This window comes from Macaca fascicularis, chromosome 4 (genome assembly GCF_037993035.2).
Source record: "Macaca fascicularis isolate 582-1 chromosome 4, T2T-MFA8v1.1".
Lineage (NCBI taxonomy): Eukaryota > Metazoa > Chordata > Mammalia > Primates > Cercopithecidae > Macaca > Macaca fascicularis.
Genome location: NC_088378.1, coordinates 153,116,692 through 153,138,777, shown reverse-complemented (window position 1 = coordinate 153,138,777; position 22,086 = coordinate 153,116,692). Strand labels below are relative to the sequence as shown.

General features: G+C 40.0%; 1 long non-coding RNA gene across 1 annotated transcript; it reads left to right on the top strand.

The window, feature by feature from the left end:
- The first annotated feature begins 4,273 nt into the window (after positions 1 to 4,273).
- Positions 4,274 to 12,020, top strand: LOC141410163 (uncharacterized). Its single transcript, XR_012434214.1, has 3 exons — positions 4,274 to 4,372; positions 10,621 to 10,682; positions 10,912 to 12,020. It is a non-coding gene; the product is annotated as an uncharacterized lncRNA (long non-coding RNA).
- Positions 12,021 to 22,086: the final 10,066 nt, after the last annotated feature.

Sequence of the window (22,086 nt, the reverse complement as noted above, 5' to 3'; positions counted from 1 at the left end):
GGAAACCATTTCCCCCACCACCCCCACTTCCGTGGAAAAAACTGTCTTCCATGAAACTTGTCCCTGGTGCCAAAAAGATTGAGGACTGCTGATGTATTTGATAAAGGACTCATGTCTATAATTTAAAGAACCCTCAAAACTCAACAATAACAAAACAAAGAAGAAAACAAGAAAACGACACTAAGAGGAATTTCACTGAAGAGGATATGTGTATGGCAAATAAAGACATGAGAAAATGGTCGACATCACTAGTCATTAGGAAAATGCAAATTAAGACCACAGTGAGGTATCATTGCACACCTAATCCGAACAGTAAAATTAAAAAAATAGTGACAATACAAAACGCTGGCAAGGATGTGGAAAAACTGGATCTCTCATATATGGCTGCTGGGAATGTAAAATAGTACATTTCTGGAAAAGGGTTAGCAGTTTCTTTAAAAACTAAACACATAGGCCGGGCGCGGTGGCTCAAGCCTGTAATCTCAGCACTTTGGGAGGCCGAGGCGGGTGGATCACGAGGTCAGGAGATCGAGACCATCCTGGCTAACATGGTGAAACCCCGTCTCTACTAAAAATACAAAAAACTAGCCGGGAGTGGTGGCGGGCGCCTGTAGTCCCAGCTACTCGGAGGCTGAGGCAGGAGAATGGCGTGAACCTGGGAGGCGGAGCTTGCAGTGAGCCGAGATCGTGCCACTGCACTCCAGCCTGGGTGACACAGCGAGACTCCGTCTCAAAAAACAAAACAAAACAAAAAAAAACTAAACACATACTTACCATATGACCCAGAAATCACACTCCTGGATATTTATCCCATAAAAATGAAAATTTAGGTCCACATAAAAACCTGCACGCAATTTTTCAAAGCAGCTTTATAATAGCCCCCCCAAAAAAGGAGGAGGAGGAGGAGAAGGGGTGAGGGGAGGAGAAGGAGAAGGGGTGGAGGGGGAAGAGGAGGAAGAGGAGGAGGAGGAGGAAAGAACCAAAATGTCATATGATAGGTGAATGCTGAATGATTAAACAAACTGTGTTACACCCATAGTGTGGAATATCACTCAGTAATAGAAAGGAACAAACTAGAAATACCTGCAATAACTTGAATAAATCTCAAGGGCATTCTGCTGAGTTGGGTGGGGGAGGGAGCTAATCTTAGAAGGTCACAAGATGTGAGGACCAATTTATAAAACATTCCCCAAACGACAAAATCATAGAAATGGATAACAGACTGATGGTTGCCAAGGATTAGGGATGGTGTGGGGAAAAGAAAGGGATGGCCATAAAGGGGCTATATGAGAGAGATTTTTGTGGTGTTGAGATAGTTTGTATTTTGATTGTGGTAATGATTACAACAGCCTTCAGGGATAAGGTGACACACAATCACAGGCACATTTTATCTCAGTGTCCATGTCCTGGCTTTATCATTGTGCTCTATGTGGAATGTAACCAACAGTGGAGGCAACGTGGAGGCTCTATGAGACCTCTCTGTACTATCTTTGCAACTTCCTGTAAGTCTATATTCAAAATAAAAAGTTAAAAAAATAGGTGCCCAGGCCACATCCTAAACCTTGTAAATTAAAATATCTAGGGGAGGAAACTAGCCAACTGCATTTTTTTTTAAATGCACGAGGTAATTTTAAAGTGTAGCTAGAGTTAGGCACCACCGGCAGCTCGTATTATTACCGAAACTACAAGCAGGTGGAACACCTGTAAGTCTGGTGGAAGATAAGGAAGGAGAAAACTAAATATACAAATCTATGTTAGGTCTCTTGAGGGTGTTATTCTCCTAATGTTAAAACCTAGTATTTAAGTGAATCCAAATAATGTGGATGGGAAAATCAGTCATCCATTATGATACAGACCATTTTACACAAAAAAGGCCAGTCCCAATAGACTATTCTTTAGATTCTTAAGCATTTGGTATCGATGTTATAATTTATAAATGCTAAAGAGCAATTACAATCACACTTAAACATGCAGCAATTTTAGAAAATCAATGTTTCACCGAGTTTCTCATTTTAGATGAGTAACAAAATGAGTTCAAATTTTTTATTTTATTGTGTTGACTAACACCAGCAGTGATCCTTGGGAAACATGTGAAAAGCAAGTATTCGTATTTTGACTACATATTCTAATGTATTCGTTATTTATATTAATGATCACCAACTATAATCTAGTAGACTCTCTGGATTTAACTGTTTAGGAAGTGAGTTGTAGACATATAGAAGCCAAGGATTATTTTGAGCCAATAAACAGTGACTTGACCCACCAAATGCTTTGTGTGGTTATTAATCATTCTATATCACCATCATCATAAGACACTGTGCATCTACTCAGCTGGGCCAGGGGATTAAAGGTTTAGGAAAGAGTCCTTCCTTGCCTTTAAAGGGTTTAAAGTCTGTTTGAGGATGGGTCCAAATACATAAAATGATGAATAACAAAGCGAAGAACATGCTGAAATCTGGACTGACAGCAGAAAAGGGCCAAAGGGCTTGTTTTTACTGGAAGTATTTTTGCATAAGCTGGGAAGGGAGTTTGCATCTTCTGGACTCATAGATCAGACAGATGAGCAGCTTCAACAAAGCAGATTTATGCTATCCACCAGGAGGGTTTTGCTTAGTTGTCAGTTGTGGACTTTCTTCCAAAAGTGCAGCTGTTTTGAAGCAAGAAATCTGGCACCAAAAAATAAATAAAGTGAAAATTTAGAATAAGAATTACCTCCCACGCAACTCTAATCAACAGCTATGTCTCCCTTTCCTCCACCTTCAAGATTTAAAGGTCTGGGTGGAAACTGGAGGTGGGGGGTGGGAATGAGTTATTTGCCTTGCCCCAGACCACCAATCTCCTCTGTGTGTGTCTCTCTTCAAACACGACCCTCACACACTCTCTATCCTAATTTACACTGCTACGACTTCCCAGATTTGTTTTACGTTCTGGAAGGATTTATCCATTTGGAAGCGTTCTTAAAAGTTGCTAACTGTCGCGAAGTTCGATTTGAAAGCAAAAGAAGGAATGACCGCGTTTGAACAGAGGAAGAGTGCAAATTCTTGTAAAGAAAGTTGTCTTGTGATTATGGGAGGTAATCAACAGCTACTCATTCTTCTTCTCTTAAACAGCTGAGGTTTATCATTTTCGCTATTATGACAATGAATTTTTTCCTCCTTTCCTTTATGCCTTTTGGCAGGAGCCTCGACTCTGCAGGTGTTAGCGCTGCAAGGGCCGAACCCAACCGCCAGAATGTCTGCCGAGCCTAGCATGGGATGCTGCCCAGCAAAACAGCGCCCAGGGAGAGGGCGACTGAGGAAGAGAGCCTGTAAGCGCGCTTCAGAAGGGACTGGGACCAGAGCCCTGGAAAACTAGAGCGAGTGGATTCCCTGGCAGGGGGAACCCGCGGGAGCCTGGAAAAAAAACGAGAGGGAGAGAAAGAAACTCACCCCCGCGCTGTGAAGCCCGGCGCAGGCAAGCGAGTGAGCGCGCAGGCTGGCTGGGCTGCTCCAGCTGGAAGTCATTCTGCGGGCTGGCGTCTGCGTTGTCAGGGCGACCGCCCGGCCGGCGCCAGCGAAGGGGGGGAGGCGGGCTCCGTGAATGGGTGACGTCACGCGGCCGGCGCCAGGCAGTCTGGGCGGCCGAGCCAATGAATCAGCTGTCCGGGGGAGGGAGCGCGGCGCGCGGGAGGAGGCTGCAGGAATGCGCCGGGAGCCGCGCGGCCCGGGAGGGCGGGAGATGCCTCCGCCAGCCCCATCGCCCCGCGGCGGTCGAAGGTCCCAGCGTCCCAGGCTCGGCCATCCCGGTGCCCCCCGCGCCTAGTCTGCGGCTGTGCCCGCGTCTCTCGTTTTCCGCCGGTTATCCCCACGGACGCGCGCTCTGCGGAGAGGCCCATGAGCTGCGGCGGCGGGGGAGGGGCGCTGGGGCGGTGTCAGAGAGGATTTGTTTTCACTTACTGCGACTGTAGCACTTATTTAAAAGGAAACATACAATAAAACTTGTCCTTGTTGATAAAATAGACTTTGAAAGTGTTGATGAATCCACCGCTACCTTACTGTGCGCTCCGCGTCGTGCTGGGTGTTGGGTATCACAATGAAAGGACCAGGGCTCAGAAGTTCCCAAAATTGAACTGGGAAGAAAAACGTGTAAGGAACTCATGATTCCTTAGACTTAGAGCCGACTGCTCTTCCAATATTCTACAGCGCGGGACTGTACGGTGCCTTTAAGGTTCTAGAAGGCAAATGGCTCCGAAAATCTCCAATGTTTTGGTGTTTCTGTGTTTTGCTTTTCCTCTGTCCTGCTTTGCTCTCCATTACAGTACCCTGACGGTGGCCAATTACTGGGTTATGGTCATTTCAGTATCCCCAGCATTTGACGCTCTCCTGGACTCCTGGTAAGGACTGGACATTGTTGATGGGTAATCCACAATGCAAGAGCAAATAATGTTTAAGTAAAGGCTGGAATAAAAGGACTACTTCTGAATTCCTAACCATCTTTTTTGGGTGCTTGCTTGTTGGTTTTTAGTGGTTTTTCAAGACTAGTGATGCATTGTTACTGAATCTGGAAAACCAGAGAGTGTGGCCCAGACTCACTCACATAGTAGATGTCGTTAAATCGGCCCTTCCTGCTGAAGTCTGGGCCTCTCTTTTTTAGTCTGGAATATGAGGAGATCTGGTGAGATATTCTCTTAAGACCCATGAAGTTGTAGCAGCCTATCATTGTATTTATCAACCTTTAAAACGATTGAGTTTATTCCTATCATTGTATGTGGTATATGTGACATTCATTTAACACTTTAGGGTCCCTGCTATGTGAATAGTATGTACTAGAAGTTTTAACTGAAAATTTTTTGGAATAAAAGTTAAGGGCCTGGCGCGGTGGCTCACGCCTGAATCCCAGCACTTTGTGGGGCCGAGGTAGGGAGTTCAAGACCAGCCTGACCAACATGGTGAAACCCCATCTCTACTAAAAAAAAAAAAAAAAAAAAAATAGCTGGGTGTGGTGGTGCACGCCTGTAGTCCCAGCTACTCAGGAGACTGAGGCAGGAGAATCACTTGAAGGAGGGGGAGGTTGCAGTGAGCCGAAATGGTGCCACTTGCACTCCCACCTGGGCAACAGAGCAAGTTTCCATCTTTAAAAAAAAAAAGAGAGAGAGAGAGAGGAGAGAGAAAGAGAGGGAGAGAAGGAAGGAAAGGAAAGGAGAGGAAAGGAAAACTAGAAAACAAAGCAAGTGGTAATAAACGGGTATCGGCCCGTTCATCTCGACATTTGATGTGCGTGAAGTCACCTGGCAATTGATTGAAATGCAGAAAAGGCTTGGGATTCTGCATCTTTAACAAGCCCCCAAGTGATGTTGATATTGCTAACCCTGAACTGCACTTTGAGTAAAGAGCATCTTGACCACAGAGTACCAAGGAAAGCATAAAGTAAGAATATAATGGATATAAAGTGGTCTGGGTTCCTGAAAGCCTGCGGAGAAGATGAGCCTGAGTCAGGTGATTGTGCATATGATTGGCTGAGGGAATGAAAAAGCAGAAGAAACAGCATAAATAAACGCATTGGAAGGAAAGAAGCAAAAAATAAGTTGAGGGGTGAAGAGGATTTTGTCTGACTTCAATTAAGAATATTTAGGGAAACTATAAAAAATGGGTTTGAAGATTTACTGGTGGGGTAAGACAACCTTGGAGGTTATGAATCCCAATTAATTTGGTGTAGTCGAGGAAACCGAGCAGCTGTACAATCTCGTTAGATAATGGCAGCGCTCAGAACGGAAGCCAAATCTGAGAAATTTAGATTACAAATACCTTACACATAGAGTCCTCGATATAAGGAAAACCACTTGCCATTGTGCAAGGTGAAAATATGAGGCAAGAACAAAAACAAGCGAAGAGACCCACAGGAAATCATATCGTCCAAGCATGGAGTTTTGGGGAAGGTTTGGTCTAGGGAATATGAGGAAATATCAGGAGAAGAGATAAATCAGAAAAACTTCGTGTTTGCGTGAATTGTAATGGCTGCCACCAGCTGATTAAATCATCCATTTATGTAAGAAAAGGAAAAAAATTCCCTCCATCCCTCCCATGGTCCAATGAAGCATTTTTCAACCCTGACCTCACATCGACGTTACTATTTTTTTTCAATAGGAATTCCTGAGCTCCACCCCACAGAAATTTAATCAGAATCTCTGGGAGTGGAGCCCTAGAATCAGTATTTTTAAAGGCTCCCTAGATGATTATAATGTGCAGTCAGTGTTGAGAATCACTAATCTAATATACAGTCATCAGCTCATTTTGTAGGCTTCATTTCTGCCCCTGAACATTTTCCCCAGTGTTATCTATTATACTAGCACTAGATCATTTTTAATACTGGGTGTGTTTTGTGGTGGATTTTGATGGTTTATAGCACATTCTCTAAGCTCAATGTCTTCCACCCCTCATTAACTGCCATGGTTTAGTTGTGAACATATCCTGATATCTCTCATTGGCAAGAGAAGGAACAGTGATTTGGCACATGACTGGATGGAAATGATAAACCTGGTTTATGAACCTATATGGTACCATAGTGTGGCAGTGCAGTTATTTTACTTGATTTTTTATCTTTGCTTTAATAATCTACTTTAACAGCCTCTTTAGGATTAGAGCTGATAAATGAGCACTTAAAATAGCGACTTGGACCATTGGAACTTTTATTTTGCGTCTTCTCTAAAAAATAATCGTTACTTGCTGGAAACAAATCTGAATGTGAGAAGAGTGTGTAGTCGTTTCCTTCGTGACTAACTTAACTTTTAAAACTTCATTGATTCATTTATTCCTCTAAAATTAATTGAGTACCTCCTATGTGCCAGGTACTTTTTCAGATAGGAGGATGCCAAGAGAAGAAAAGCATTTTCTCTGTCTTCAAAGAGGAAAAGATGAGCATAGTGAATTTCGGGTACTGTATTTATTCAGCTTGGACGTTTAAAAGATACTTGGCTTTCCCATACTATCTTAAGATGCATTTAGTGAATATTTTAAAAAATTCATTTATTTACTTTTTTTAAAAAAAAAACTAATGAATACATGTGGTTCAAAAACCAAAGAAAATATTTTCCCCCTCATTCTTGTCCTATGTCTGCCTAATTCCCTCTCACACCCTACAGAAGCCACTATTAATTTCTTACCTATTCTGAGAGTATTTTTGTGAATATACTAGCAAATATAAACATGTTCTTATTTTCTCCCATTTTTACATTGTTCTTTATCTTTTTTAAATTTAAAAATATCGGGAGGATATCTTTCTATATCGGCACATTCTGTTTTCATTTTGTTATTCTTCCATAATATTCCATTGTCTCAGAGTACCACAATGTATTTCTCTTACTGCTATTGATGGTAATTTAGGTTGTTTCCAATCTTTTGTTACGAAATTACATAAACAATCTTGTGCAACATCTGTGTCATTTTGCCCATGTGCACATGAAGTATTATCTGTAGGATAAATTTCTGCAAGCAAAACTATTGGGTCTTTTAAAGGGTGTATGTTAACATTCCTGATTGTTTCCTTAAGATAAATTCCTAGGCATGAAATTCCTGGGTTGACTAATATAAATACTTTAAAGGTTTTTGATATTCACTGAGAAACTGTCATCTAGAGAGTTCGTATTGATTCATTTTCTCACTTGCATGGTATAAAAGTCCCCATTTCTCTGAAACCTTGCCGGTATTGGAAAATACCTTTTTAAAAATATATTTTTGTTTATTTCATGGGTAAAGAATTGCATATCTATTACCTTAGCATGCATTTCTATGAATAATATATAATTTGAACTTTACCATATGTTTATTAGCCATTGCATGATTAGAGGTTTGTCCATCTCTTTTGTCCAATCTTGAAGAATTTTTATTTTTATTACTGGTTTGTAATACATTGATACACTAATCATAATAATGATCTGTTTATTAAACCCTTGCCTTGTTCCAGGTACTGTGCTAAGCATTTTTAATTGCACCTATGTATTGTAAATATTTTATCTGAGTTTGGTATGTGTCTTTAATACTTATTTAATCATTATTTCCTCTTAAAAACCTTTAGAAACTGTACAAATTATGTGATAACATAAACCAATCTTTTGTGTGTTTTTGTTTGCTCGCTTAACACATAGGAAAGTCTGTTCACTCTAAAGTCAGCTTAGCATTCACTTTATTTTTGCTAGTTCCTGTAGGACTTTAAGTAATTTTTAAAACAAATTAATTACTATTTACAAACGGTTAGCTAACCACAATGTAACTATCTTTTTCTGTTTCAAGAAAATATTTTTATACTTTTTAAAGCAATTATTTTATTATTATTATTTTGTGATAGAGTCTCGCTCTGTCGCCCAGGCTGGAGTGCAGTGGCGTGATCTTGGCTCACTGCAACCTCTGCCTCCTGAGTTCAAGTGATTCTCTGCCTCAGCTTCCCAAGTAGCTGGGATTATAGGTGCCCGCCACCACGCCCGGCTAATTTTTTTGTACTGTTAGTAGAGACGGGGTTTCGCCATCTTGGCCAGGCTGGTCTTGAACTCCTGACCTTGTGATCCACCCACCTCAGCCTCCCAAAGTGCTGGGATTACAGGCGTGAGCCACTGTGCCTGGCCAAAGCAATTATTTTTACACATATGAATAACTAAAAACATAGGGGCAGGGGAAGGACTAAAACTCCCCACAATCCCATCAACCTGAGACAATCTCTGTTAACATGTAGAGCAAATCTAGTTGATTTTCTATATGCAAATAAGTATCTGTATACTATGTATTTTTTACAGAAATGGCATTATATTATGCATATGTTTTGTTGCTTGCTTTCCCCCCCATTAGCCGTGTAGAGTGAATAACATCTTTTTATGTCAGTAACTCCTCATCCTCATCATTATCCATTGTATGGAAGAGAACTCTTTAATGAGATCAATTTCCCCTTCAGAAGCAGGAAACCTGGGCAGAAGCATTCCACGAGAAACCTCACCTGCCTGTTTGATGTTCAGCCGTTCAGAATTTCCTAAGGCAGTTTAATCCCATTGTTTCTCAACTACTTTCCGTTTCTTTGAGGGCCTAACAGCCTACAAGAAAAGGGGAACGCAGTGGTCAATCATTAACCTGCTCCAACTAGAGAGACAACTCAGAAAGAAGACAAAAACAGTTTTTTTTTTTTTTTTTGGCAAGACATGGTTCAAAATCTTATAGATTTTTTTCTGCAAATTGTTTTCAGTCTTCTTTCCCATACCCCATTGTCTTCGTCTCCCTAGCCTACATGCACACCTCCCTTCAGATAATTTTTAACTTACGCTATTTATTTCTTAATAAAAATAATGACATGACTTGCTCTCCCAGAGCTCTGACCTTAGGTTTGTTCTAGCTGCAACACTAGTATAGATCATTCTATTAATTATGAATGTATTCATGTGTATAGAGGCAATGGTAGACCAGTGGTAATGTTACCTTATTCTGGAGACTTACACTTATAAATAAATAATGAGATGCTTCTGTGAAATGCCTTTAGCAAAGGCAGGGGAAAGCATTACTTCTCAAAAGACTGTACATTTGAAAGATTGAAAGCTGATACCAAAGGCTCTTCAATAAGATATAAACCACTTCTGTGGAAAAAAAGAAAATAACATGAAAGAAGTGAACTGGAAATTCTATACTGCTAAACTGGGGACCAAAATTTTCTAACTGGCAAAGTGTAAAATCTAAGTGAACAGATCAGAGAACCTAAAATAGATTCTTGAAGATGTAGGAAAACTGATCTCTGATCCTCCAAATATCTATGTTATACGTTTAAAATAAATCACTACACTTAAAAATCTGAGATGTTATTTATAATAAAATGCTACGTTCCCATCATATCCTGTTAAAGACGATATTGAAAAGTTGTGTTAAATTAAGTAATTCCAATGAGAGATTGGTATGTATGATTGATTGTTATTATTAAACAGCTTTTTTTTCTATCTTAACTAACTTATATTAGGCTTGTGTATTAAGCTAGATATTCAAGTCTAGATACTAATTAAAACAACTTCATGAAGTATAGTGGCCACTGGCTTCCTGGGAACATTTTTTCTGCACTGAATATTCTAGTCCAGTTTCTAGCAAATAGAAAATGCTTTGTGGTTGCCACTAGAGGGCAAATAGCCTCCTGGACTTCTCTTTGACCAAAGAGTATCTTGGTCCAAGCAGCCAGTTTTAAGGTCTCATATAAACTACTCTTAAATCTTGCATTGCCAAGTCTTAGTCAGCTCACCGACTCAGCAAACTCAGAACATTTTAATTTGTTTTAAATCCAAATTTAAATATGTTCTTTTACCAGTCTATTTACATGGTCCAACTTGGGATGATAGACCTCTTGGCTGAGTGCACTGACTTCTGACCTTCTTATCCTACCCCTTTCCGATGTAGATATTAAATCCCACTGCTCGGCCAGCAAGGTGACCTATCTTCGTGGCATTCAACAGCATTCTTAGACCTTAGGTGACATCAAAGGCACTTTCCAGTCTGATTCGTTTCTGCTTCACTTTCCAATCTCTCCTCCTGCCATTCCCTCATAGTCCCTTTATTCTGCACTAGTTCAGAGTTGCTGGCACTTTCTCAAATATATGATGTTATTTCATGCCCTTGTGTCTTTACGCAGGCTGTTACTTCTACCTGGGATTCTGTCACTGCCCATCACACACTGTTGAAGACTCAGTTCAGGTATTACCTATAAGAAGCCTTATACTCTTTGCTGCTCCCCTTTTTCTTTCCCCTCTTTCTTTCCAGAGCAATAGATTGAGTTTTCCCTCCTGTATGTTCCTCTAGCATCTTTTACACACCTCAATAATAATACTAACCCTGCTCTTGTGATTATGTCTAGCAGAATATGAATATTCAATCTCTGTTGAAATGGCAACTCAATTGTTTTGTCTTTTCTTTGCTGCATTAGGAATTGTTAGGAGTTCTAGAAGAGGGATGGAATGCAAACAACAGCTCCCTTCCTCTCCAGGAAGCAGAGACCTGAAGCCCACGATTGTGGTTTTTGAAGACTGAGCTCTCTCTGCTCTTGAGTAAGGAGGTCCAAGATTTCTCCTTGATAAAAATGTGGACTGCAATGCTAGTTAAAAGAAGCAATTGGGGCTTTTGGTATAGAGAAATATTTGGAAGCTGAAGAGACTGAGGTGGACTGGAAAAGCTTCGGAGATGCCAAACATCACAACTTAGAGACAGGAAAGTGGTCTGAAAATATAGCAGCTGCCTGGAGGTGCCAGGTGAGTGGGCTTGGAGAAGAGCCACGATGAGGGCCACTGTTGGAGCCATACTGAACAAACTCTTCACAGCCCTCACCAGAGGACTTTGCAGTTAAGTGGCAATTCTGCCTCATGTAGACAAATAATCATGGGAGGTGATTTGCAGCCTGTGATCAAGTTCTTTTTTATCCAAGCAAAAATAAATGATTCCTGAAAATTATCAAAATAATCAAACACAAGCAGAGTCTGAGAAACTGTCACAGCCAAGAGGAATCTTAAGGTGACATGATGGCTAAAGGCAATGTGGTACTCTAAATGGGATCCTGGAAAAGAAAAAGAACATTGGGGGAAAACTACAGACATCTGAATAAAGTAGAGACTTTAGTTAATAATAATGTATCAGTATTGGTTTGTTAATTATAATTATATAGACCATACTAAGATAAGATGTTAATAATAGGAGAAATTGGGTGTGAAGTATATCCAATGTATCTATCTTTCCAATGTCTTTGTAAATCTAAAATAGTTCTAAAATTAAAGTTTATTTAAAAAGAAAGAGAAAGAGAAAAACACAGACTAACCTGGGAGGATGTGTCCTCCAAAACCCTCAGGACCCTGGAAGCACCCAGGAGACCCGAACTCATGAATTCCTTGAGTATAGGAATTGATTCATGCTGACATTCTCCGGGGCCAGTGCACAGTATCTGGTTTTAATAGTTACTGAATTAAAATCTATTTCCAGTAAGGAAGAAGCAAGAGGCAATAAAGAGAATGTTTTTCTTCTGATGATAAATAAAACTGCAAACTATATTTTGTGTACTTAAGTTGATTGAAAATTTTGTAGGGATATCCAGTTCAACAGAGTTTACCCTGACATTTGGAAAAAAACTGTGCTCTTAATGCAGAAAGTAACACAAGACTCCATTCTTTAAGAATACTGCTATTTTGCCAGATGCAGTGGCTCACGCCTGTAATCCCAGCACTTTGGGAGGCTGAGGTAGGCAGATCATGAGATCAGGAGTTCGAGACCATCCTGGCTAACACAGTGAAACCCTGTCTCTACTAAAAATACAAAAATTAGCCAGGAGTGGTGGCACGTTCCTGTAATCCCAGCTACTCAGGAGGCTGAAGCAGGAGAATTGCTTGAAAACCCAGGAGGCAGAGGTCATAGTGAGCTGAGATCGTGCCACTGCATTCCAGCCTGGGCAACAGAGCGAGACTCCATCTCAAAAGAAAAAAATATATATATACTGCTATTTTTTCTGATGTTAACCTGGAGGTAAACCATCCTTATAAAAACAAGGTATTAAAATCAGGGAAGAAAATACACAAATAGAGATCGGGTACATAATGTCTAATAGTTTTAAGTAAGGAACAAAAGTTCAATTTCTTTTTCATATAAAAGGAAGCAAACATATTAAAATTCTCCTAAGTACTAATATTTGAAGTACATAGACTGAAAATTGAAAGTGCTCATATATTTTGGATATGAAATTGTTCTCTGATGTTTTCTAGTCTAGTAAAAGTCCCTTGACAAATGATACTTATTAAGTAGTATTTTATCCATGAGGGGTTACTTCAAAATAATTTGTAACATAGACATTGTATTTTTAAAGTTTGTCTATTTCATGAAATTTGTCTTTCAGCATGGTAAGGTATAGTAGAAACTTTATACTTAAAAGAAGAAGATGTTGCAGAAAGGAAAGATGGCCAAAAACTAAAGGTTCATATCATGAATTTGAAGCTTTTCTCTGTCCAGATTCCCCACATTGACTGAATCAGTTGGGGGTCTTGCTGACTCAGGACTCTGCTAAACTGTCTTGCTTATCACAAGGGTGACTATCAGCCACACAAATATAAAGCTGTAACCCTCTATCCTTGGCAAGGAAGTAAAAGCCAAATAGATTTTTAGCTTAACAGACAATGCAAACTGATAGTTTATTCTTGACATATTGAGAAAGATATAAAGGTCATTTTTTGGTATTGTCAGAATAAATCAGTGATATTTTAAAAGGTACTCATGTCCAGATGATGGTAATTAATTACATGAGATAGATGTGGTGTTTCTCTCTCAAAATAAATAAATGAGAGGAATGAAGAAAAGGAGAGAGAACAAAGAAATGCATATGATTGAAAGCAACAGGGTAGTAAGAGGTTTGGGTGGTATAGAGAGGAAAGAAAACTGGGTAGATACCCTCTCTTCCAGCCAATAACTCTATGGGTTGACTATCTAACCCACTTTAAGGCCTACTACGCTTGTAAGTTTGTGTGCCTGTTTTTTTTTTTGTTTTTTTTTTTTTGAGACAGTCTTGCTCCCTCGCCCAGGTTGGAGCGCAGTGACGCGATCTCGGCTCACTGCAAGCTCCGCCTCCCAGGTTCACTCCATTCTCCTGCCTCAGCCTCCCGAGGAGCTGGTACTACAGGCACCCACCACCACGCCTGGCTAATATTTTGTATTTTTTAGTAGACAGGGTTTCACTGTGTTAGCCAGGATGGTCTTGATCTCCTGACCTCATGATCCACCCGCCTCGGCCTCCCAAAGTGCTGAGATTACAGGCGTGAGCCACCACCCCGGGCATTTAGGTGCCTTTTCTAACTTTCTTAACAACTTCAACAAATCAATTATTATGCATATATTTTAGAAATGAGGATGCTGGGGGGTCAGATTGTTTACTAACTGATCCAACGTCATCTACCTAGTAGGAAGCAAACCCAGGGGTCAAATGTAGATCTATTTGATTCCACAAACCTTGGAACCTTCTATACTACCTCTCAGAATTTCCCTGTCAAAACTTTTCTGGAATGATTTTGGATTAAAAATTTTGATTGGTTAATTCATAGTAATAAGAGCTACCAAAAATCCAATTCATTGTTGAAACTAATTGAACCTTATCAATTATTTCAACTTTTTTTGTATCTCTAATCTTTGCTATCTTTTGTGATCCTAAAAAAGGTTTTCTTATTTATGCCAAATTCTTTATGCTATACTATGATACAAACAAAGTCAATCTGCAGTTTATTGCACTGGTCCCATTATGCTACATCCACACGCAAAATGTTGAGAGCAATGCTCAAAAATCTGATTTTCTGTATATGTTATTTGTGACCCATATAGTGTTTTAATTCTGAACATTTCTTTTGGTTAATTATTATTGCTTCCAGTTCTCTGTGGAAAGTTTTCATCTTGACTCTTAATTTCTTAAAATATCAGTGGTGGCCATTTTAAAGTCTGTGTCTGAAAACACCATTATCTGGATCCCACTGTAGGTCTGTTTCTTGTGCCTGTTTTTCTTTTGTTTTTTGGTTACATCCTGTCTCATTGTTTGCCTGGTTGTTTTCTTTTCTTTTCTTTTTTGAGATGGAGTCTCGCTCTGTCACCCAGGTTGGAGTGCAGTGTTGTGACCTCTGGCTCACTGCAACCTTCACCTCCTACGTTCAAGTGATTCTCCTTCCTCGGCCTCCTGAGTAGCTGGGATTGCATGCATGTGCCACCACACCTGGCTAATTTTTGTATTTTTAGTAGAGACAGGGTTTCACCATGTTGGCCAGGCTGGTCTCAAACTCCTGACCTCAGGTGATCTGGCCACCTTGGCCTCCCAAAGTGCTAGGATTACAGGTGTGAACCACCATGCCCAGCCTGCTTGGTTGTTTGCTATTGCCAGATATTGCATGTGGAAATTGTCACAAGACTCTGTATGATGCTTTGTTCCTCTAGAGAAAATGTACACATGCTTTTGGCAAGCAGCTAGGTTAGACATACTAGTAACCTCAAAACACTTTAATCCAATCAGCAATGGGAGATCATCTGAGGTTGAGTTTCAGTTCCTGTTAGATTTGACATAGTTCCAGTTCAGTATTATCCTTAGGTGTAACTCCTCTGGATCCATATTGCCTGCCTGAGATATTTACCATGATCCCTACTCTTTAACAAACATTGACCTCCCATTTTTGGTCCCCCAGCCTCATGAGTCTGTCCAGCTCTCTGTTTCCAACCTTTAAGCCACAGCTTTCAAAATCAGCAATCACCTTTAAGAGAAAAGTGAACCCAAATACCAGGTTTACCTCCATAGACTTTCATCTTCTCCCTGCTCTTGACTGCATAATTCTTCACTGTTTTGTTGGCTCTGCAAAAATTTCAGATTTTAATATTTTTTGATATTTAGTTCGACTTTTCTAGCCGAACTATGAGATATTTGGTTTCTCATAAAAAATTAGGAGTTATGGCAAACTGATCCCGAGTTCCTGCTTATCAGCCATCTGTTGAATCAGAGTAAGGGCTGCCACTTAGAGATGGGTCAGGCAGCATCCAGTTCACAAGCATAGTTTGTTTCAATATCTTAGTTTCTTATACCAGAAACTTGACAAGTGGCAGAATGCCTAAAACTAAGAGTAAGAAACATCTAAATACCTAAAACTAAGATGTAAGAAACATCTTAGTTTCTTACACTTTTATTCATTTCTGCCACTTGTCTGGCCCTTTTAGGCATTTGCTTTTGTGACCTCTGGTTCAAGTGAATAATTACAAACTAGGCAAAGGGGATCCAAATAAAATATCCCAAGCTCTTTTCCGACAATATGATTTAGCACCCAGCAGCAACACTGTTCTGCTTAGTCCCACTGATAAACCCTCAGAACTAAAGAAACGTTTGTTCATATACTTCTGTTCACTTACTTGAAGTAAATCTCAGAACATTGTTTTTATAGGATATTCTACACCAAATTTGGATTCATAGACATTTCTCTTTTTACTCACAAACTTGGATTATCTACAACATAACCAAGCAATTCTAATCTATATCAATTATTTAAAGACTTACAATTTCTTCTTTAATTGAATCATATCCTTGTTTCCTCAACTGAACTAACTAAATGATTGTGCATGGAATTTTGCAAAAATTAATTTGAATAATAGTGATTGTTAAGGTTTCAGGGGAAAGGTTAACTTTCTCATACATTCTATCCATGACTGTCAAATATTCATTCCATTTCTCACTCATCAAATATTTGAGCAGACGCCCTGTACCAGGCAGGCAGTGTCCTGAATGCTGAAGATGCCAAGATGAATGAGACACAAGCCCTGACCTAGAGAAGCTCACTGTGGTAGGGCGACAGACATGAAAAACAGTCCTTACAACACTCTGTGATAAATATGATAATCGAGTTATGAACCAAGAGCTATGGAAGTAAATGACTAGGTATGTCTGAGGAGTGAAAAAAAAACAAGAAAAAGACTTCTCAGAGCAAGTGCCATTTCAACCCGCTCTTCAAAGGATAATCTAAGTGCTGGTCAGGTACAGAAGAGGAAGGGGTTTTTGTGTCTTCTTACCTGAACCTTGCTACCCCAAAAGCTCCCGCTGGTAACCCTGCCTCACATTTTTAACTCTAGCAATCCATTATCTATACTGATTTTTTTTTTTAATTATTTTATTTTGAGATGGAGTTTCGCTCTTGTTGCCCAGGCTGGAGTGCAGTGGTGCAATCTCGGCTCACTGCAACCTCCGCCTCCCGGGTTCAAACAATTCAACTGCCTCAGCCTCCTGAGTACCTGGGATTACAGGTGCCCACCACCATGCCCAGCTAATTTTTTGTATTTTTAGTAGAGATGGGGTTTCACCATGCTGGCTAGGATGGTCTTCAACCCCTGACCTCAGGTGATCCACTCGCCTCAGCCTTCCAAAAGTACTGGGATTACAGGCGTGAGTCACCGCGCCTGGCCTATACTGATCTTTCCAAATTATAAATATTATCACTGATTTCCCATCCTTTTCACAATGAATTCAGACCTCTTGGCTGGCCTCCAAGGCCTTTGTCATTCTAAGCCCTAACTCAACATCCAGCTCCGAGGCAGGGTATGTGCTGCCGGTGGAATGGAACTTAAAAGACCATGGTACCACATGTCTCCATGTCTTTTGCATGAGTTTCCTCTGCCTCATGCATGTCGTCTAAGCCCCTTTCCATAGCACTTTATGAATGCCTGTATTAGCACCTATCCACTGTATAGTAAACCTAGTTATCTTATCTGGGTCCATCCAAAAGACCACTGGGTCCATAGAGCTTGGCCCATTACTTAACACAAAACTGTTTCTCAATGTATATTTGGGGTCAATTAATGAATTAAAGAAACACTGCAGTAATTAATATGGCGAAATTCGAGGGTAAAGGGAGAACCTGGAACGTGATGAGATGTATAAGGTACCACTACGTATGAAGATAACAATATCCTAGGTTATATACATACTTTTATTAAGATGCTGCTGCTAAATCTCTTAGAAATACTGTTCTTCACTTGTGTCCAAGAGTGTATCATAGCCAACAGATTTTTCAGTATCATTTGGTTTTAAAAAATATCCTTCCTGGATCATAATAATAAAGGAAAATTTGAGAAACCCTGACAGTGGCACCAGAAACACACACACACACACACACACACACACATATGTATGTATGTGTGTATATATTATGTAAAGTAAAATATAAGTATAGCTACATCTTTAAAGTCAGGGTTTTTCTAAGGCTTTTGTCTGTGCTGTTTCTATTTATTCTTCCTGATTGCAGATCTCAGTTGTTATCCATTGGGTCTGAGATCTTTATAGGTCTAACTCGGGTCCTAATTTTCCTCAAAAGTTGGAGTTCTAAATGTAATTTGGTACCCAGATTGTACTCTGGAATGGAAAAAGCACATTAGTGGAAAAACTGGTGAAATCCAAATGAAGTTTGTAGCTTAGTTGATAGTAATATAACTAAGTTCTTGATAATCACAAATGTGCCATAGTTATGGAAGATGAAAGCATCTGGGAAAACTGGATAAAGAGTGTATAGAAACTATCTGGATCTATCTTTGCAACTTTTCTGTACACCTAAAATTATTCAAAATAAAAATTTTATTTTTTAAAAAATTGAGGAACATTAAGAATTATGTTCAGGGCATTGTATCACCTACAGAGAAATCAAATTCACTCGAAGACTGACCCATGACGTATTACTACAATCTGATAAATCTTAGGCAACTCATACTGCAGGGAATCAATGACTTCCTTTACAAACGTTCTTCTGTGCTGTTCTTTGCCTGCCAGACTTTCTGGATTTTAGATTTGTATGTATATTCTAAGGAAAATTCCCATGTATCTTTTTTTTTATGCATATTGTTTTCACCTAGAACTGATATTCCCAGGGTCCCTCATTAAGATATAAAAGCCACTGGGAAGTAATCTGTATTCTTTGAATAATAATGCTAAACAAGAACAGCTAATTATAAAAAATAAAAAACATTTACCATAGAAATTCTTTGGTGGTATATTTCTTTTTCATTTTTAGTATCACTGACTTGAAATATCAGATAATTGGCTGGGCACGGTGGCTCACACTTGTAATCCCAGCACTTTGGGAGGCCAAGGCGGGCAGATCACCTGAGGTCATGAGTTCAAGACCAGCCCGGCCAACTTCGGGAAACCCCATCTCTACTAAAAATATGAAAATCAGCCAGGTGTGGTGGCACACGTCTGTAATACCAGCTACTTGGGAGGCTGAGGCAGGAGAATTCCTTGAACCCGCAAGGCAGAGGTTGCGTTGAGCCAAGATTGCATCACCGTACTCCAGTCTGGGAGACAGAGTGAGACTCTGTCTCAAAAAAAACAAAAAACAGAGAACAAAAAACAAGGAAATATCAAATAATTAGCCAAGCTAGCTGCCTAATCTGCTCTGTAGAACATCTCAGCTTAATAATAAAGTTATTAAGTGACCCATTCTTCTCCAAGACTGCTGGCTACTAACAGGGCTTCTTTTTTTTTTTTTTCCAGTGGCTTCTATATTTATGTTTTTATTTTTAAAGTTCTATGTGAATTTTTTTTCAAACGACTCTATCTTTTTTTTTTAAAATTATACTTTAAGTTCTAGGGTACATGTGCACAACGTGCAGGTTTGTTACATATGTATACATGTGCCATGTTGGTGTGCTGCACCCATTAACTCGTCATTTACATTAGGTATATCTCCTAATGCTATCCCTCCCCCCTCCCCCCTCCTCACAATAGGACCCGGTGTGTGATGTTCCCCTTCCTGTGTCCAAGTGATCTCATTGTTCAATGCCCACCTATGAGTTAGAATATGCGGTGTTTGGTTTTCTGTTCTTGTGATAGTTAGCTGAGAATGATGGATTCCAGCTGCATCCATGTCCCTACACAGGACACGATCTCATCCTTTTTTATGGCTGCATAGTATTCCATGGTGTATATGTGCCACATTTTCTTAATCCAGTCTGTCACTGATGGGCATTTGGGTTGATTCCAAGTCTTTGCTATTGTGAATACTGCTGCAATAAACATACGTGTGCATGTGTCTTTATAGCAGCATGATTTATAATCAACAGGGCCTCATCTTAATGCCACCAAGAAGAGTATTCTCTCTCTGATAACATGCAAAAATATCATTGTAATATATGAGATTCTGAAATCCACAGCAAATGGATCAAATAAAGAAAGGACTAACCTAAGTGGGAATAATTTTGTTTGGCCCTGACAAAGCGCCTGGGCAAATGAGACCAGATCCATAACCAGAGTTTCCAAGTGACTGGCAGCGCTGTTTCCTGACCAAAGTTAGAGAAGTGCAAAAAATACAAGTGACCTCACAGGCTGCCTGACAAACCCCTGAATGTTCTCTGGGGTAGTCAGAGATGAAAGAAGGGTAGGAGATAAGAGGACTTTTAAATTACAGATCTCAGCGTCAATGTGTGCTAGCTGAAGAGGAGGCTCAGAGGGTGATGAACACACTACAAAGAGCCTTGTGAAGTGGGGCATAGAGTGTGTCCCCTAATCAGCGGACATTCTATTAGAGTGCATTCATTCATTTCGTGTATCTTATTTACAAGGAAACCCAGGAATACTTTTAAATGCCAAGTAAGAAAAAGAGAAAGAAATATATATTTTTTGACTTAGAGAATTTGGAAAAGATTCTTCTACAATACATTCTTCCACTTGGAAAGTAGGCACTTTGGGTGGCTGTATCAACAGTAGGAAAACACAGAAAAGCATTTTTTTTGGAAGAAATTACTAGATGGTATCCTAGCAGACTGAATTTAGAAACAGGTGATAATAGTTTTACACAAATTGATATGCTCCTATCTACGTTCTGAATATAGCAAATTTAAAAGTTGTCTTTCTTTCCTGTGCTTGCTGTCCCAACACACAAGATGATGTAGATAAGCACCTCCCATTTTAATGAGGTCTTCCCTTGCTTGTGAGGTTTCTTCCAGGCTGTGTTATATTAACAGCATTTGACCTGACTGAGGAACTCCCTGCTCCTTGAAACCATTTCTTTCCTTCTCTTCTTTTCTTGCTCGCTGGCCACTCTTCTCACACTGATTTTCTGCTTCCTCTTCTCCCCAACCTTGGAACGGTGAAGGGATCGAGAACTCAGTTCTGGGAGCTCCTCTCTGCCTACTCTCTCTTCCTGGAAGACATTCTCCAGTCTTACCATTTCCTATTCTGTTCACGTAGAGATAATCACTCCCAAATGCATATCTCCAGCCCAAATGTCTCCCCTGAACAATGGATTTAGATGTCCAACTACCTACTCAACATTGCCATACTAATGCATAGTAGGCATCTCAAATTAATAATATTTGCAGAATTAAACGCTTCTTCCCCCAACCCTGCTCCTCACACAGGATTCCCTGTCAATATCAATGTCAACCCTGTCCTTCCAGATGTTGAGACCAAAAGCTGCAGATTTGTTTTTGACTCTTGCTTATGACCCACATTTGCTCCATAGGCAAATCCCACCGGCCACGCCTTTCAAATACATTCGGTTACTTCTCAATACCTCCGCAGAATCACCCTGGTCAAAGCCTGGATGATTACAGTAGCCTCCTCCTTCCTTCTGTTCTTCTGTTCCACAGAATGGTCTCAACACAGCAGCCAGAGGCTCTTTCCCTATGTCTCTCAATATCTTACTGACCATTGCTTAAAAACTTACTTGAGGGAATGGCTATCATTCCTGTGGGAGACAAATCATAACAGCCTGCAACTTAAATTTGTTTGAAAAGAAGATTCCATAAGAACATGTTAATTAATTAATTGGAAGCATATAATACTGGGGTTGAGCAGAAAGTTACAAATTAATCAGTTCCTTTTTTTTTTTTTTTTTTGAGAAAGAGTTTTTCTCTGTCACCCAGGCTGGAGTGCAGTGGTATGATCTCAGCTCACTGCAACCTCTGCCTCCCAGGTTCAAGCAATTCTTCTGCCTCAGCCTCCCAAGTAGCTGGGATTACAGGCGCGTGCCACCAAGCCTGGCTACTTTTTGTATTTTTAGTAGAGATGAGGTTTTGACATGTTGGCCAGGCTGGTCTTGAACTCCTGACTTCAGGTGATATGCCTGCCTGGGCGTCCCAAAGTGCTGAGATTATAGGGGTGAGCCACCACACCCAGCCCTCAAATCAATCAATTTTATGCTCTCATTGCATTGAAGAGAAAGCTGAAGCAGAGAAGATTAAATGAGCCTCACTCAGTCCATGGTAGAGCTAGCACCACAATCAGATTAGGTCTCAGGTCTCATTACTACTCAGAGTAGAGATCCATAAGGATTTATTTATTTATTTATTTATTTTCCCCCCAGAATATTTTGCAGAGGATTAATCACATTTCCCCCCAGATCAACTGATTTTTTCTTCAGATAATGCATTAATTACAGAGGTTTTATAGTTCAGTTTCATTAAAAGGTATATTGTAGGTAACTTCAGTTTAAAATGAAGTACCAGAGTTAATAATATGTTTCTCATGATTTATAATTCTGTTGAATTTTGAGATCTTTTAGGGAGTGAGCTCATGTTGTTCTCACCAAACTCACTGAAGAGTTCTCATTGTCAGAAGAAGGGCTCCACC